The sequence below is a fragment of the Hevea brasiliensis genome, chromosome 16, assembly GCF_030052815.1.
Source record: "Hevea brasiliensis isolate MT/VB/25A 57/8 chromosome 16, ASM3005281v1, whole genome shotgun sequence".
In the NCBI taxonomy this organism is placed as follows: domain Eukaryota; kingdom Viridiplantae; phylum Streptophyta; class Magnoliopsida; order Malpighiales; family Euphorbiaceae; genus Hevea; species Hevea brasiliensis.
Genome location: NC_079508.1, coordinates 10,494,072 through 10,508,115, shown reverse-complemented (window position 1 = coordinate 10,508,115; position 14,044 = coordinate 10,494,072).

Below are 14,044 nucleotides of genomic sequence, written 5' to 3'. Positions count from 1 at the left end.
AAGTTATGACCATTTTGCCAAAACTGGTGTCAAGCAATTTGTAGACAACCTAATTCTGGGCAGTTTTGTGACCCAACTTGGGCCAGTAATTTGGTTTGGTTTTTGACATTTTTGGGTTCAGTGGTCTTCAAGAAAATTATAGCCCTATATCTAAGCTTTCCAATGGTATCAAATTAAGGTCATTTGGACCAGTATAGAGGGAGTTATGACCAAATAAATATGTACTATTTATTTGGTCATTTTCTAGGTTTTATGTAGGGTCATCCAGATTTGGTCAGAATTTTGATGAAATTTGGGCATGGTGTCTTCATAAAAAGTGGGCTATTTTGGGTCTAGTTTCACCTCCAATTGGCTTCATACCAATTGGAGTCACATAATTTCAGTTATGGTTCAACAAACTCACTGGACTTATTGAGTCCCAACCTGCAGAAAATGGCACTCCCAAATATTCAATCTCCTCCAACTTCCTTACTTCAATTTGCATACATAGCACTTCAATTAGGCAACAAATAGTCTCAACCATTACATAAAATCCTCAAAACATGTACACAAACCCCAGTTTAAAAGTTTCAAACTCAATCAATTCACTCCCTTTCACTTCTCACACATATACTTATATCAATCATCACTTTTAAACTCATTTACATCATTTAAACACATCAAAGCCCAACACATTTCATGGCTGCCGAAAATAGTGACATAATGGGGTCATGTATTTCTTTTTAATTTCTTAAAATTTCTGCTTATCTCAAGCCATTTTCAAGGATTAAAAGAAAAGTGAGGGAAGAAAAGCACTAACCTTTTTGGTGACTTGTTAAACTTCCTTTATACCTCTTCTTATTACTATTAATAACTTCCTTATGGAGTGGGGAGGATTTTTTGTGAAGAGAGATATGGGTTTTGGTGAGAAAATAAGGTGGAAATCAAGCCTGAGGCTTGAATAACAACGGTGGAGAGAGGACCAAGGTGTGCCGACCAAGAGAGAGAAGAAGAAGAAGTGGAGATAAAGATAGCTTAGGTTGGTGGGGTTTTGTCTTTTGTATTATATATATATATATATATATATATATATATATATATATATATATATTTATTTATTTATTTATTTATTTATTTATTTATTTATTTGTTGCTTTTATTTTTTTGTAATGTCCTAAGCCTATTTCATTTTCTTTTCTTTTCTTTTCTTTTCTTTTCTTTTCTTTTCTCATTTACCAATTCATTTCATAAATTTTAATTTATGTTGATTATTTTATTCTCTCAATTTTTAATTTGACACTTAGGTCAAAATTCACCTCTGGGGGTGAAATGACCAAAAATGCCCTTTGTAGTGCATATCAAGTTATTTTTATTATTTTTGTACCAATTAATATATTCTCTAAAATTTATTTTATTTTCTCTAAATTTTTCCTATATTTTCTTAACATTTATTTCATCACTTTATGCCTCCTCACTATAGTTTTAGTGTAGTTCCAAGCATTATGGCTATCCGAACAGACATTAGTCATCGGAATAGTAGAATGTATGGAATACCTACGGTGAGGGCATTATAATTCTTCCTCTCTAAATATAAATTTCGTCCTCGAAATTTACCTGATGTGAAGAGCTGAGGGAACTGTTGCCTCATCATTTCCTCGCTCTCCCATGTCACTTCTTTTGTGTTGTGGTGTCTCCACAAGACTTTCACTAGTGGGATCCTCTTGTTTCTGAGTTCTTTCACTTCCCGTGTTAAGATTCTGACTGGTTCTTCTTCATATGTCAAATTAGGTTACACAATTATCTCCTCTACTGAAATGACATGTGAAGGATCTGATCTGTATCTCCTAAGTATCGACACGTGGAATACATTGTGAATCTTGTCTAGCTCAGAGGGTAAAGCTAACCTGTAGGCTACTAGACCCACACATTCAATAACATCATATGGACCAATAAACCTAGGGCTTAACTTATCCTTCTTACCAAACCTTAACTCTTTCTTCCAAGGTGATACCTTTGAGAAACACCTTCTCACCAACCTCATACTCTATATCCTTTCTCCTCAGGTCAGCATATGACTTCTGTCTGTCTGAAGTGACCTTCAAATTGTCTCTAATGAGTTTTACTTTTTCCTCAGTCTGCCTCACCAAGTCTGGGCCCACTATTTTCTCTTCCCCCATTTCTGTCCAACATAAGGGAGTCCTGCATCTCCTTCCATACAATTTTTCATATGGAGTCATTTTTATGCTGGCTTGGTAGCTATTGTTGTAAGCAAACTCTAACTAAGGAAGATACTTCTCCCAACTTCCTTCAAAATCAATGATGCAGCTTCTTAACATATCCTCTAATACCTATCATATCATATTATTCATGTCATTAGTGTCAGTCATTATTATTATTCCTTTAATAATTATAGCAATTCATTAAGTTCTAAGGGTTACCTGAATCACCCTTTCTGACTGTCCATCCGTCTGTGGATGAAAAGCCATACTGAAGTGCAGTTGAGTGCCTAAAGACTTTTGTAACCTCTTCCAAAACCTTGAAGTAAATCTTAGGTCTCGGTTAGATATGATCAATGTTGGCACTCCCTATAGCCAGACTATCTCATCTATGTAAATCTCTGCTAATCTCTCCAGTGAGTAGTCGGCTTTAATTGGTAGGAAGTGAGCTGACTTGGTCAAACTATCCACAATCACCCATATAGTATCATGCTTCCTCTGTGTCAATGGTAGCCCAATGACAAAATCCATGGTGATGCGATCCCATTTCCACTATGGTGTGGATATAGGTTGCAATAACCCTGATGGAACCTGATGCTCAGCCTTAACTTGCTGGCATGCCAAACATCTAGTCACAAAATCACCAATCTCTTTCTTCATTCTAGGCTACCAATAATGTGTTTTCAGGTCTTGGTACATCTTGATACTTCTTGGGTGCATAGCATGGAAGCTACTATGTGCCTCTTTCAAGATATTCTTCTTCAGTTCCTCATCTCCTGGTACACATATTTTGCCTTTATAATATAGGCACCCATCTCCTTTTAACTCATAGTCAGTCTCCATCCCCTCTTGAGTTTTGCCCATAACAGTTAGCAACTTTTCATCCCTTAACTGTGCTTTTTGTATTTGCTATAACAAGCTTGGCTTTACAAGCAACTCAGCCAAAATTTCCCCGTCCTGTGCTAAGGAAAACCGAGCATTTAGTGCTCTCAAAGCCATCATGGACTTCCTGCCCAATGCATCAGCTACTACATTTGCCTTCCTAGGATGGTAGTCGATCACACAATCATAATCTGTAAGGAATTCAATCCATCTCCTCTGTCTCAGATTAAGTTCCTTCTGGGTTGGCAAATACTTCAGACTCTTGTGATCTGTATCGATGTAGCATTTCTCACCATATAGGTAATGCCTCCATATCTTCAATGCAAATATTATTACTGCCAATTCCAGATTATGAGTTTGGTAGTTCTTTTCATATGGCCTTAGCTGTCTAGAAGCATAGGCAACTACTTTCCCTTCCTGCATCAGAACACACCCAAGCCCATTGTGAGAGGTATCACTGTAGATCACATAGTCTTTCTCTGACTCTGGCTGGGTCAACACTGGAGCTTTTGTAAGCATAGCCTTCAACTTCTCAAAACTAGTTTGACATTTATCATTCCAGTAAAACTTTGCATTCTTATGTAGTAGTTTAGTCAGTGGGGCTGCTATAAGGGAGAATCCCTTCACAAATCTCTTGTAGTATCTTGCTAACCCCAAAAAGCTTCTGACCTCTGTTGCATTTCTGGGAGGCTTCCATTCAACTATTTCTTCAATCTTCTTTGGATCTACCCTGATCCCATCTGCTGACACAATGTGTCCAAGGAAGGATATCTTATCCAACCAGAAGTCATACTTGGATAACTTGGCATACAACTGCTTTTCCCGCAGTGTCTATAGTACTACCCTCAGGTGTTCATCATGCTCTTCCTAGTTCTTAGAATACACCAAGATATCATCTATAAAGACTACAACAAACCAATCCAAGTAGGGATGAAAGATATGGTTCATTAGGTCCATAAAAGCTGCTGGTGCATTTGTCAGCCCAAATGGCATCACTAGAAACTCATAGTGTCCATATTGGGTTCTAAAAGTAGTCTTAGGAACATCTGTCTCCTTCACTTTCAACTGGTGATAGCCTGATCTGAGATCTATCTTGGAGAATACTCCAGCTCCCCTCAACTGATCAAACAGATCATCTACCCGAGGTAAAGGGTATTTGTTTTTCACAGTCACCTTATTTAGCTGCCGGTAGTTTATACATAGCTGAAGGCTACCATCCTTCTTCTTCACAAATAGCATTGGTGCTCCCCAGGGTGACACACTAGGGCGTATAAAGCCCTTGTCTAATAGCTCCTATAACTAAACTTTCAGCTCTCTCAGTTCAGTGGGTGCCATCCTATATGGAGCAATGGAAATCGGTGCAGTACTCGGCATAACCACTATAGCAAACTCCACTTCTCTATCAGGTGGCAAACCTGGCAACTCTTCAGGAAACACGTCCGAAAATTCACATACTATGGGGATCTCCTGTATGCTTGGGCTAGTTTTCCTGGTGTTAACCACATGTGCTAAGAAAGCCTTACAGCCCTTTCTTATCATTCTTCTGGCTGTTGTGGCTGATATGATAGTAGAAAGACAACCCGTTCCTTGACCCACAACTGTAATCTCATCCCCATCTGCTTTCTATAGTGACATCCTCTTTAGCCAACAATCTACCATTGCCTGATGACATGATAATCAATCCATTCCCAATATCACATCAAACTCTTGGAATGGTAGCTCAATCAAGTCAGCTGGAAACTCATAACCCTGTATCCTCAGAGGACAACCCTTGTAGACCTTTTTCACCATGACACTATGGCCTAAAGGGTTTGTGACTTGTATGTCCTCCTCTATCAACTGGTGGTGTGATACACACATATGAATGTGTGAAACCCGGATCAATCAATGCACATACTAACAAATCATAAAGAGAAAATGTACCTCTAATGACATCAGCTGGCTCTGGCTCATCTCGAGCTCTCATAGCATAAGCATGAGGTGCTACTCTAGTCTCCTACCTCTTAACTATCTCTGCAGTAGGCCTCTATAATGTACTAGCTGTATCAGGCCTCACAGGTCTTCTACCCCTCTGTGCTGCTGGGGTAGACCTCTCCATCTGAGGTGGAGCAGTGGGAACACTAGCATTCCTCTATGGATAATCCTTCAAGAAGTGATCTGTAGACCCACATCTAAAACATCCACTAGTCAATAATTTGTACTCTCCTCTATGGGGCCTGCCATAATGTGTATAAGCTGGTGGTGGGGCTGATCCTTATGTAGCTAAACCCGGAGAACTACCCATTGATGCACCAGACTATCCTCCTCCTCACGGAGCAAATCGAGATTTCTGCCTCTTACCTAGGCCCTAAGACTGACCCTGAGACTCCTTGGGCTTCTTACTACTAGTGTTTGCTGAACCGAACTAACCAGATCCAGAACCCCTTTTGCGTTACCTGTCCTTTCAGGACTACTTTTCATTTCTAACTCTCTCCACATCAAGGGCTAATGCTACTAGTAGAGAGAAATCGGTGAAGTGGTGAAACGTCACTATCAGTCTGATGTTGTCATTCAGTCTGTCCTCAAACCTTCTGCATTTATCAGTTTCTGTGGGCATCAACTCCAATGCATAGCCGCTAAGTCTCATGAATTCCCGCTCATATTCGGAGACTATAAGCTGCCTCTATCTTAATGCCAGGAATTCTCTCCTTCTGGCCTCCAAGTACACATGACTGATGTATTTCTTTCTGAATTCAGCCAGAAAGAGCTCCCAAGTAATCTTTGTAGGCTGTACCACTCTCGATACTGTCACCCACCATCTATATGCATCCTCCAGTAGCAGTGACAGAGCACACTCCAACTGCGGCTCTGGGGTGTAATAGAACTACTGCAATACCTTCTCTGTCCTCTCTAGCCAATACTCTACTGTGGCTGGATCATCCTTCTTCTTACCCTTGAAGTTAACTGCCCCATACTTTTGTAGTTTCTCTAGTAGGGATCTGTGTACAGGTTGTGGCTGTGGGGGCGATGGTGGCTGTACAGGTGGTGGTGGTGGCAGCTGTGGCTGTGGAGGTAGAGGTGGTTGTGGGATGACTACGGTGACCTGATGGAGTAACTGAGTCATCTATTCCAGGAAGGCCTATTGTGCTCTCCCTGCATTACCACAGGACGACTCGGCTCTATTGCTTTGCTCCCTACTAGGAGCAGGTGTAGGTGCGCGACTCTCTACCTCCTCATCTATCAGTCCTGGAGGTCCGTGCTTTGAAAGATCATATGCCATCGATCCTATAAAACAGATAAAGAATAGATAAACATTAGTGTCACCTCGACTCTATTTAAAGGCTCATGCATGTGATGCACTCTATCTATTTTTAACTATCTAAGTCTAGGACCGCCTAAACCTCTACTCTGATACCACTAAATGTAACACTCCTTACCCGTCTACTGTATAGTCGAGCAAGAAGTGCCCCATTCGGTGTTGGAGCACCCTATCTTGTCTTATCATGTCCATTGTAAACTTTTAATATCATTTAAAAGCACATAATCCATGTGTAAAAAATTTTTTTTTATATAATTTATTTTTATGGAGACCCGGACAGAGCCTCCTCTGTTTTATTAGCATCTGGCGGGTTCTACTAATTACCTGTTAACATGTTCATATTCATTTCACACATTTCCATATCATAGTCTCCTTTATCATATCATTCACAATTATTTATGAGATCTCAAAAAGTATCATCTATTGCATTCATATAGAAATTCATAGATAATAAATTACAAGTTTTCATTATAATCTCAAAATGAAATACATCATGTTTTTATGTACAATGAACAAAAGAACAAAATCTAGACATACATGGGCCCTACCAACAAAATACAAAAGACTGAGGTGACTCTGGACGGTGGCAGATCTGGTCAGAGCTCTGTCAGGGCACTACTTGTCACACCCTACCCCTCTGTAAGGCATAACATGATCCCGTAGTATACCTAATGAATTACCAACTCCGTCTACTAATAACCCATTAAATACACTACAAGGGATTTTAAAAACTTTTCTTACTTCTTTTACAGTGGTGAGTACTATTTACAGGTGTTAAAAACCTTTTTGAACTGAAGTGATAGAACTAACACATTTGAATTATTTGGAATTTCTGTAAAAATTTTGGCAGAGTGCCATCTGTATTTTGGATAAAACAGTTCTTCAGAAAACCTGTAAAAAGCACTTCAATAGTTTTCCAAATCTCAACTCCAACATATTTCTCAACACAACATATTTCTCAACTCAAATCTACAGTAATTTTTCAAAGACTGAGATAAAAGAAATATAATACAATTTTTACAAACCAAAATAACTCATAATTATTTTACAACTTCAATGTAAAATTTTAATTTACAACTGCTCAAAACCAAAAACAATATGTACATACAGTGGTCATACATTACAGTACAAAATGCAAAATATTGGTATACTCATTATACCCGAAAATCTCTCGCTGGAGGTACTAGCAGCCTAGTCTGCTGCCATGTCTGTCTGTCTACCTGCGACAGCAATAAAAAGCTATCACTGAGACGATGTCTCAGTGGTGCACAACATTAACCAAATACAATTTAAATCACAATTCATAAATCATATAAATATTGGATACTTAAAACTATAGTTAATTTCAAGACAGTAATTATCAATAAGAATTTAAACTCCATTTCTCAGTATCACAATAAATTTCAATAAGTCAGATCATGGTTGAATTCAAAAGACAGTATATGTCAATAAGAGTTTAAATTCATTTCACAATCTCACAATACATATCAATAAATCACACACAGCTTAATCATGTTCCAAGGTTCAATTCGTCCCAAAAGTCGATGGCTAATGAGGTATTCAATTCGTCCCAAAAGTCAATGACTAATGAGGAATAACATAGCTAGCTAGCAAAAATATGAGTACTCATCCAATTCGTCCTCAACAGGCACACACCTCAACACTTCAGCCAGAGAGGGAATTCAATTCGTCCCACTAGACAAGCTAGCGAGGAATACAATCAATATACATGATAGCTGTGGTTTCAAACCATTTCCAATGCTTTTCAATCAATAAGTATCCAACAATATCATTCAAACAATTTCTCACAGTTTCAAATCATTTACAATGCTTTTCAAGAAATAAATATCCATTCAAACACATTTCCACAATTTAAAACAATAATGTACAAATAGTCATAATTCATTTCAATTGAAAAATTCAAAAGAAATAGTTGTTGTGCACAAACCTATGATAATTGTCTCCTGGTCTGGACTCAGTGTTTCCTTCCCTTTCCCTGAGTCTTTACTAACTGAGAAACACAATTTGAAGTGTTTCAGTACTAAATTAAACTGTCTCTATCAATAATGTTTGACAAATAATTCACTGAAAGCTGTTATTTGCTTAATCACCTAATATACCGACTCTCGATGCGTTCTAGGTAAATTAGGTTTTAGTGTCATTAATATGTCACATTCGATAGTCTTTTAGGGTTGGTACATGTTACCAATTTCATTTCCTTGTTTAGTGCATTTTATTGCAACTTGCTAGATTCCGGTATACTAGTTTGACCTAGCCGGACGACCTAGTTTCCTCGGTTTTCGTGTTTCGGTCAAAACTAAAAACTTGTAGATCTATGTCTTACAGAACTCGGAGCAAAATTTTAGGTCATTCTGAGTTATGTAGACCAAGTTATGGTCATTTTACTATTGCTGGTCAAATGGCATCAAATTAGGTCATTTTAGGTCAAATTTGGTCAACTTTGGTTCAGCCAGTTTTTGGACCCGAACTTGTGCAAGCTGTTTGCCTTGCTTATGGTCATTTCTGGGCTTTGGTATCTTCATAAGACTTGTAGGTATGGGTCTTAACTATTCATGGTTAAAATTTCAGGTCAATTGGACCTGTTTTGAGTGAGTTATGGCCTAAACACTAACTGCAGCCTAATTGGTCAATTTTCAGGTCTCAATTGTACTTAATCCGAATTACTCATTTTTCATGCTACCTTGCAAGCAGAATTTTGGTATCCTTTCTCAATGAAAGTTGGCACATTTTGTGCCTAGTTTCACCTCCAATTGGTCTCATACCAATTGGAGTTACACATTTAGTTTTATAGGTTAAAATGCACACTGCCCTTAATTACATTGCTTAAACATCTATTCATTACACATTTACCTTGCTACAAATCCACCTCTCAACCCCATTCTGTTTTGGTACATTACCAAAACCATTTACCACTTCACATTAAAATCATTTTGGGCAGAATACAAACATCCTTAATACACCAATTAAAACTCTAATTCATAAAGTCCAATTACAACCACATATACACATAAACATTTCTAATTCTTACATACACTTTATACAACCAATTTACATACATATTCATCAATCCTCAATATCACAATTTATCCAATATCTCCATGAATTCAAACATTCATTAAGGAGTCCCAAAGCTGCCGAAATGCTCCACAATGCCAAAGTGTCCCACAATTCGTCAACTTCCATCCCAATTGCACAATCACCATATACATGTGGGATTAACTTACTAGGACATTAAATCACCCTACTCAACATGAATTTCCCATCAAATAAATGTAAGAATAAATCATCAAATATACAACTCCATGGCTGTCCAAACTGGATATATCAAGAACTTCTCAAAACTTAAAAATTCCTTCACAAAGCACACACCCATAACATGTATACAAAGTTTAACAAAGCAATATTCAAAATCTCAAACTTACCTATTGTTGGGACTTGCTAAACCTTCACTAAACTTCTTGATTTTGGTATCTACTTCTTCCTTGTGAAGTGGGGATAAATTTTAATGAAGAAAAGTAATCAAAATCTAGCTTGAAAATGGGTGTAATGAAGCCATGCAAATGGGATGGCCATGGAAGGGCTTTAGGAGTTCTTCCTTAGGGCAATGGATGAATAAATGAGGAAGATGAAGTTTGAGTGGGAGAAATCTGCCCACTTATGATTATATTTAATCCATATTATAATTCTTAGTGGTCCACTTACTCAAATTAATCATATAATAAGCTTAAAGTGCTAATTACACAATTTTCACTCCACTTTTGGCTATTTGCATTAGGTACCACTAAACTAATTTTTCATTTTATTTTCTAAGTGCAATATTATTTATTTTTAATGGATATTTAGGTCAAAAGACAATTTGGGGTGTCAAATGACCATAATGCCCCTGTTCGGGTTGCATTCCCGATTTTTCGGTAATACCGGGTTTTGTCTGTTTTTCGATTTCTCAATTTTCTTTATACTAATTATTTAATTTTTCTTTGATATTTCTAATGATATTTATACTTCAATAGGGGTCTCTTTAAGTCCTAAAAATATTTTCTAGGGTTCCCCGCAGTCCAGGGCTAGTCAACGGTCCACGCCGTGACTTCCCAGTGCGGTCACCCATCGCTAGGGTTCTCGGCTCGCTTAACTTGGTTACATTTCTTTGCTATTATTTTTCCTTTGTTTTTCTTGTATTTTCTTTTCTTGTATTTCATTATTTTATGTCTCCTCCCATATATCAAGTGTAGTTCTAGGCATCCTAGCTATCCGGGCAACACTGGTCACCGGAACAGTAGAACGCACTACCGAACATAGGGGTGTTACACTATTGGTGCTGCTGCTGTGGCTGCTCAGACTAGTCTCCAGTACTTACGCAATGGAAAACCAACGCGCTAAGCATAACGCTTAGTGGTATATAATTTATAATAATAATAATAACTAACAATTGAAATGATAATGGAAATTCATAATTTCTAGGTCTTTTATATTGTTATTGCACTTTGGAAACAATTAAGATTATTGGGATCTTTTCTGTTTACATATTGTATATTCAATCTTAATTAATCATTATCAATGCCCAAGAACTTATAACAAATTATAAAAGCTGGATACATGGGAGTATACTAGTTAGACAGCGTATGCCTATCAAGCATACATCTGTCATATCAAACATGAAGCCTGCGGGCAGGCATTTAAGCCAGATATAATATTAGGCATAATGGCCAACGGGCAGGTATAAAGCCTATAGAACAATCATGTCAAACAGATTTTATCTGTTAATGATTATTCCTATGGTTAGTACTGTCACACCCTACCCCTCTGTAAGGCATGACATGATCCCGTAGTATATCTAATGAATTATCAACTCTGTCTACTGATAACCCATTAAATACACTAGAAGGGATTTTAAAAGCTTTTCTTACTTCTTTCACAGTGGTGAGCACTATTTATAGGTGTTAAAAACTTTTGTGAACTAAAGTGATAGAACTAACACATTTGACTTATTTGGAATTTCTGTAAAAATTTTGGCAGAATGCCATCTGTATTTTGGATAAAACAGTTCTTCAGAAAACCTGTAAAAAGCACTTCAATATTTTTCCAAATCTCAACTCCAATAAAATTCAACACAATATTTTTCTCAACTTAATCCACAACAATTTTTCAGTATTTTCAAAGGATGAGATAAAAGAAATATAATACAAATTTTACAAGTCAAAATAACTCATAATTCACTTTACAACTTCAATGTACAATTTTAATTTACAACTGCTTAAATAATTTACATACATATTATTACATGCATACATCAGACCTATGTACATGGGTGTACCTATAATATACCTAGAGCTGATCTGAAAGTGTCTTCAAAGAAACTTACTCACTGCTCTATACTCTTCTTACCTGCGACAGCATACAAAGCTATCGCTGAGTGGTGAACTCAGTGGTGCACAACTATAATTTAAAACATAGTACAATATACATTGACAAAATTTACAGTAAATAATTTGGAAATCTGAATACTCATCAAATTCCAAAACTCAAAATATTCATTGCTAATAATGTAAATCATTTGTATAAATGACTTTGATCACAAAATTCAATTTATCAAATCATGACTAACCATTTAAGTAATTCCAACAAAATCAATTATACATAAACCATAATTGAAATCACAATTCTTTACCATTCAAAAGTCATTCTGTATCTCAAAATCATTATGTATCTCAAAAATCAATCCTTATCTCAAAACCATGTTGTATCTCAAAAACCACGCTGTAGCTAAAAAACTATGCTGTATCTCACAAATCATTCTTTATCTCACTAACTATGCAAGACTAATCCGATAGGGCTATCTTCGATGTGATTCTAACTCCCTATGGTCGGGGAGGTCGAATCAGATTCTAACTCCCTATGGTCGGGGAGGTCGAATCATCGTGCACAGTACCATCACAGTAATGAATCTTCTACAAGGGCCATAACAATAAAATAAACTTAGATCTAACCTCAAATCAGAGGAAAATCTAAGCCTGTGCACATACCATGGTAACCAAAACACAACTAACTCCATTGTCTTCTCAACAAATAAGAGAGACGGGTAATAACCTAGTCAAGCATCTATAGTGAGATATAAAACAATATCACAATCCTTTTAGTGAGCATAAATCACAATACAATTCGATTCAAAGTCAATTCCAATAGCCAATAATTTTTATGCTCAACACAATTCAAATCATAAATTTGCATTTTTCCATGAAAAATTACCATCACAATTCAAAACCTGTTCTATCACAATTTTCCAAAACATAATTTATTCAATCCATAACAATGCTTAATACTTGTGGAAATACCATTTCACAAAGCTAAATTCATACATACTATAACAATTTTCAGTAATCATTGAATTAAATCCAATGCTTGTTAAACATAATACATAAGAAAAATATGTCATTTAATCATATGAAATATTCAAACAAAATTAGTTAAAAACTAGTTGTGCACAAACACAATTTAAAACAATAACATACAATTAATCATATGAAATATTATTCAGAGCAAAATCAGTTGAAAACTAGTTGTGAACAAACCTCTGATAATTGTCTCCTGGTCTGGACTCAGTGTTTCCTTCCCTTTCCCTGAGTCTTTGGTAACTGAGAAACACAATTTGAAGTGTTTCAGTACTAAATTAAACTGTCTCTAACGATAATGTTCGATAAGTAATTCACTGAAGGCTATTATTTGCTCAATCACCTAATATACCGACCCTCGATGCGTTTTAGGTAAATTAGGTTTTAGTGTCATTAATATGTCACATTCGATAGGGTTTTAGAGTTGGTACGTTTTACCAAACTCATTTCCTTGTTTAGTGCATTTTAATGCAACTTGCTGGATTCCGGGATACTAGTTTGACCTAGCCGGACGACCTAGTTCTCTCAGTTTTCGGGTTTCGGTCAAAACTACAAACTTGTAGATCTATGTCTTATGGAACGCAGGGCAAAATTTTAGGTCATTCTAAGTTAAGTAGACCAAGTTATGGTCATTATACTATTGCTGGTCAAATTGCATCAAATTAGGTCAATTTTAGGTCAATTTGGTCAACTTTGGTTCGGCCAGTTTTTGGACCCGAACTTGTGCAAGCTGTTTGACTTGCTTATGGTCATTTCTGGGCTTTGGTGTCTCCATAAGACTTGTAGGTATGGGTCTTAACTATTCATGGTTAAAGGTTCAAGTCAATTGGACCTGGTTTGATTGAGTTATGGCCTAAAGACTAACTGCTGCCCAAATGGTCAGTTTTCAGGCCTCACTTGCACTTAATCCGAATTGGTCATTTTTCATGTCACCTTGCAAGCAGAATTTTGGTATGCTTTCTCAATGAAAGTTGGCACATTTTGTGCCTAGTTTCACCTCCAATTGGTCTCATACCAATTGAAGTTACACATTTAAAGTTATAGGCTAAAATGCATACTGCCCTTAATTACCTTGCTTAAACATACCTCAATTACACACTTACATTACTATATGTCCACTTCCCTTACCAATTCTGTTTTGGTTCATTACCAAAACCATATTCCACTTTACATTAACATCACTTTGGGCAGATTACAAACATCCTTAATACACCAATTAACACTCACATTTACAAAGTCTAAGTACAATCACATATACACCT